The 6,025-nt window shown below is 38.6% G+C and overlaps 1 pseudogene; it reads right to left on the reverse strand.

Moving 5' to 3' along the window:
- Positions 1-1,324: 1,324 nt before the first annotated feature.
- LOC135232853 (tigger transposable element-derived protein 1-like) lies at positions 1,325-5,934 on the reverse strand (annotated as a pseudogene).
- Positions 5,935-6,025: the final 91 nt, after the last annotated feature.

The following is a 6,025-nucleotide window of genomic DNA, read 5'->3' on the forward strand; positions in this document are numbered from 1 at the left end:
CAAGTCCCAGCAGGAGCTAAGCCTCCACCCCCACCTGGCATCAAGGCATTAACGTTCTTTGTCTCCAATATCAGATTTTGACTTAAAGTCTATTTTGTCTGATATCAATATGACCACCCTAGTTCTCTTTTAGTTGCTATTTGCAAGGAATATTTTTTCGTACCTTCACTTTCAACCTATTTATGTCTTTGGGCCTAAAATGTATCTCTTGTAGACATTTATATATGGATCTTTTTTTTTTTTTTTTTAATTCATTCTGCATTCTCTGCCTTTTGGTTGGAGAGTGTAATTCATTTACATTTAAGGTAATTACTGATAAGGAAGGACTTCTGTGATTTTGCTATTTGTTTTTTGTCACGTCTTCTTTGTCTCTCATTTTTTCTAATACTGCCACCATTTGTGTTTAGTTGATTTTTTGTATTGAACTATTTTGTTTCCCTTCTCCTTACTTCCATGTATACATTTTAGATATTTTCTTTGTGGTTACAATGAGGATTACATTTAACAGCTTAAATTTCTAACAACCTAGTTTAAGTTGATACTAACTCAACTTCAGTAACTTATAAAAACTCTAGTTCCTATACTGCTTCTGCCTCTGCCCTGGATTGTACTGTTATCATCAATTACATCTTTATACATCACATGTTTAATAACATCAATTTATACTTATTTTTATGCATTTGTCATTATAAAGCATATGAGACATAGCAACTAGAATTACCAACTGAAAATACCATAAAACTAGCCCTTATATTTGCCCATGAAATTAACTGGACATCTTGTTTTCTATGTATGACTTCAAGTTACTGTCTAGTGTCCTTTCCATCCTGAGGACTCCCTTTTGCATTTTTGTAGAGCAGGTCTGATAATAAAAAACTCCCTCGGCTTTTGGTTATCTAGGAATGTCTTAAATTTGCCCCCACTTTTGAAAGACAGCTTTGTTGGATATAGAATTCTTCCTTGACCTTTCTTTTCTTTAAGGACTTGAAAAGTATCATTCCACTGCCTTCTAACCTCCAAGGTTTCAGAGGATAAATCAGCATTTAATCTTATTGAGGATCCTTTGTATATGACAGTTGGGTTCTCTCTTGCTGCTTTCAAGATTCCCTATCTTTGGTTTTCAAGACTTTGGTTATATACAGGCTTACCTCAGAGATATTATGGGTTTGGTTCCAGGCCATCACAATAAATTGAATATAGCAATAAAGCATGCGACATGAATTTTTTGGTTTCCCAGTACATATAACAGTTATGTTTATACAATACTGTAGTCTATTAACTGTACAATAGCATTATGTCTAAAAAAATATATGCTTACCTTAATTAAAAAATACTTCATTGCAAAAAAATGCTAACCATCATCTGAGCCTTCAGTGAGTTGTAATCTTTTTGCTGGTGGAGGGTCTTGCCTTGATGTTGACGGCTGCTGACTAAGCACAGTGGTGGCTGTTGAAGGCTGGGGTAGCTGTGGTATTTCTTAAAATAAGACAATAATGAAGTTTGCCACGTCCATTGACTCTTCCTTTCATGAAAAATTTCTCTGTAGCATGTGATGCTGTTTGATAGCATTTTACCCACAATAGAACTTCTTTCAAAACTGGAGTTGATCCTCTCAAACCATGCCAATGTTTTATCAGCTAAGTTTATGTAATATTCTAAATCCTTTGTTGTCATTTCAACAATGTTTACAGCATCTTTACCAGGAATATATTCCATCTTAAGAAACCACTTTCTTTGTTCATCCATAAGAAGCAACCCCTATTGGTCAAAGTTTTATCATGAGATTGCAGCAATTCAGTCACATCTTCAGGCTTCACTTCTAGTTCTGTTGATATTTCCACCACATTTGCAGTTACTTCCTCCACTGAAGTCTTGAACCTCTCAAAGTCATCCATGAGGGTTGGAATCAACTTCTTCCAAACTCCTGTTAATGTTGATATTTTGACCTCCCCCCACAAATTATAAATGTTCTTAATGGCATCTAGAATGGTGAATCCTTTCCAGAAGGTTTTCAATTTACTTTGCCGAGATCCATCAGGGGAATCACCATCTCTGGCAGCTATACCCTTACAAAACATATTTCTTAAATAATAAGACCTGAAAGTTGAAATTACTCCTTGATCCATGGGCTGCAGAGTGGATGTTGTGTTAGCAGGTACGAAACGACATTAATCTCCTGGTACATCTCCATCAGACCTCTTGGGTGACCAGGTACTTTGTCAATGAGCAGTAATATTTTGAAAAGAATATTTTTTTCTGAGCAGTAGATCTCAACAGTAGGCTTAAAATATTCAGTAAACCATGTTGTAAACACATGTGCTGTGATCTAGGTTTTGTTTTTCCATTTATACAGCACAGGCAGAGTAGATCTAACATAATCCTTAAGGCCCCTAGGATTTTAAGAATGGTAAATGAGCATTGGTTTCAACTTAAAGTCACCAGCTGCATTAGTCCCTAACAAAAGAGTCAGCCCAGCCCATCCTTTGAAGCTTTGAAGCCAGGCATTGACTTCTCCTCTCTAGCTATGAAAGTCCTATATGGCATCTTCTTCCAATATAAGGCTGCTGAGTCTACACTGAAAATCTGCTGTTTAGTATAGCCACCTGTCATGGACTGAATTGTGTACCCCAAAAATACGTATTGTCAACTTGGCTAGGCCACGATTCCCAGTATTTTATGGTTGTCTACCATTTTGTGATTTGATGTGATTATCCTATGTATTGTAAATCCTAACCTCTATGAAGTTAATAAGGCAGGATTAGAGGCAGTTATGTTGATGAGGCAGGACTCAATCTACAGGATTAGACTGTAACTAGAGTCAACCTCTTTTGAGATACAAAAGAGAGAAGCGAGCAGAGAAGAGGGACCTCATTACCACCAAGCAAGAGGAGCCAGGAGTGGACAGCATCCTTTGTACTCAGGGTCTCTGCACTGAGAAACCCCTAGAATAGGGGAAGATGGATGACAGGGACATTTCTCCAGAGCCAACAGAAAGAGAGAGTCTTCCTTCGGAGCCGGCAACCTAAATTTGGACTACTAGCCTCCTAAAGTGCAAGAGAATAAATTTCTCTTTGCTAAAAGCCATCCGCTTGTGGTATTTCTTTTACAGCAACACTAGATGACTAAGACACCACCTTCATCAATTATCTTAGCTAGATGTTCTGGATACCTTGCTACAGCTCAGCACTTGCTGCCTCACCTTGCACTTACAGAGATGGCTTCTTTCCTTAAACCTCATAAGCCAACCTCTGCTACCCTCAAACTTTCCTTCTGCAGCTTTCTCACCTCTCTCAGCCTTCATAGAACTGAAGAGAGTTAGGGCTTTGCTCTGGATTGTTGTTATTGTTGTTAGGTGCCATTGAGTTGGTTCCAACTCATAGAGACCCTATGTACAAGAGAATGAAACATTGCCCAGTTCTGTGCCATCCTCATGATCATTGTTATGCTTGAGTCGGTTGTTGCAGCCAATGTGTCAATCCATTTCATTGAGGGTCCTCCTATTTTTCACTGACTCTCCACTCTACCAAGCATGATGTCCTTCTCCAGGGACTAGTCCCTCCTGATAACACATCCAAAGTATATGAGACAATGTCTCGTCATCCTCACTTCCAAGGAGCATTCTGGGTGTACTAATTCCAAGGCAGATTTGTTTGTTCTTCTGGCAGTCCATGGTATATTCAATATTCTGGCCAACACCACAACTCAAAGGCATCAAATCTTCACTCTTTCTTATTCAACGTCCAGCTTTTCTCACGCATATGAGGCGATTGAAAATACCATGGTTTGGGTCAGACACACCTTAATCCTCAAAGCGACGTCTTTGCTTTTAAACATTTTAAAGAGGTCTTTTGCAGCAGATTTGCACAATGCAATGCATCATTTGTTTTCTTGACTGCTGCTCCCATGGGTGTTGACTGTGGATCCAAGTAAAATGAAATCTTCACGATTTCAATCTTTTCTCTGTTTATCATGATGTTGCTTATTGGCCCAGTTGTGAGAATTTTTGTTTTATGTGGAGGTGTAATCCATACTGAAAGCTGTAGTCTTTGATCTTCATCAGTAAGTGCTTCAAGTCCTCTTCACTTTCAGAAAGCAAGTTTGTGTCACCTGCATAATGCAGGTTGTCAATGAGTCTTTTTCAACCTTGATGCCACGTTCTTCTTCATATAGTCCAGCTTCTTGGATTATTTGCTCAGCATGCAGATTGAATGAATATGGTAAAGGATACAACCCTGACCCACACCTTTCTTGAATTTAAACCATGCAGTATCCCCTTGTTCTATTCACATCACTGCCTCTTGATCTATGTATAGGTTCCTTATTAAAAAAAAAAAAAAAAAACTTTGCTGTCGAGTCGATATCAACTCATATTGGCCCTATAGGACAGAGTAGAACTGTCCCATAGGACTTCCAAGGAGTGGCTGGTGGATTCAAACTGCCAGCATTTTGGTTAGCAGCCGAACTCTTTAACTACTGCGCCAACAGGTTCCTCATTAGCACAATTAAGCATTATGGAATTTCCATTCTTTGCAATGTTATCCATAATTTATTATGATCCACACAGTCCAATGCCTTTCCATAGTCAATAAAACACAGGTAAACATGTTTCTGGTATTCTCTGCTCTCAGCCACGGTCCATCTGACATCAGCAATGATACCCCTTCTTCGACGACCTCTTCTGAATCTGGCTTGAATTTCTCACATTTCCCTGTTGAAGTACTACTGCAACCGTTTTTGAATCTTTAGCAAAATTTTACTTGTGTGAGATATTAATGATATTGTTTGATAATTTCCACATTCCATTGGATTACCTTTCTTTGGAATAGGCATGAATATGGATATCTTCCAGTTGGTTGGCCAGGTAGCTGTCTTCTGAATGTTTTGGCATAGACAAGTGAGCATTTCCAGTGCTGCATCTGTTTGTTGAAACATCTCAATTAGTATCCCATCAATTCCTGAAGCCTTGTTTTTTGCCAGTGTCTTCAGTGCAGCTTGGACTTCTTCCTTCAGTACTATCAGTAGTTGATCATATGCTACGTCCTGAAATGACTGAATGTTGACCGATTCATTTTGTACAGTGACTCTGTGCATTACTTCCATCTTCCTTTGATGCTTCCTACGTTGTTCAGTATTTTCCCCATAGGATCCTTCAATATTCCACTCAAGGCTTGAATTTTTTCTTCAGTTCTTTCAGCTTGAGAAATGTGAGCATGTTCTTTCCCTTTGGTTTTCTAATTCCAGGTCTTTGCACATGTCATTATAATACTTTGTCTTCTCAAGCCACCCTTTGAAATCTTCTATTCAGCTCTTTTACTTCATCATTTCTCCCTTTTGCTTTAGCTACTTGACGTTCAAGAGCAAGTTTCAAAGTCTCTTCTGACATCTATTTTTTTTCTTTCTTTCCTGTCTTTTTAATGACCTCTTGCTTTCTTCTTATATGATGTCCTTAATGTCATTCCACAACTTATCTGGTCTTAGGTCATTGCTCTGGATTAGGCTTTGGCTTAAGGGAATGTTGTGGCTGGTTTGATCTTTTATCCAGGCCACTAAAACTTTCTCCATATCAGCAATGAGGCTGTTTCACTTTCTTATCATTCGTGTGTTCATTTGAGTAGCACTTTTAATTTCCTTCAAGAACTTTTCCTTTGCATTCACAACTTGGCTGGCACAAGAAGCCCAGCTTTCAATCTGTCTTGGATTTCAACATGCCTTCCTCACTAAGCTTAATGATTTCTAGCTTTTGATTTAAAGTGAGAGACATGCAACTCTTCCTTTCACTTGAACACTTAGAGGCCATCGCAGGGTAATTAATTAGCCTAATTTCAATATTGTTGTGTTTCATGGAAACGGGCAGCCCAAGGAGAAGGAGAGAGACAGGGAAGCAGCCAGTCAGTAGAACAGTCAGAACACACACAGCATTTATCAGTTAAGTTCACCATCTTATCTGGGAGCAGTTCATGGTGCCCCAAAACAATTACAATAATAACGTCAAAGATCAGTGATCACAGATCACCAAATTAGATGT

The sequence above is a fragment of the Loxodonta africana genome, chromosome 11 (assembly GCF_030014295.1).
Source record: "Loxodonta africana isolate mLoxAfr1 chromosome 11, mLoxAfr1.hap2, whole genome shotgun sequence".
NCBI classification, from domain to species: domain Eukaryota; kingdom Metazoa; phylum Chordata; class Mammalia; order Proboscidea; family Elephantidae; genus Loxodonta; species Loxodonta africana.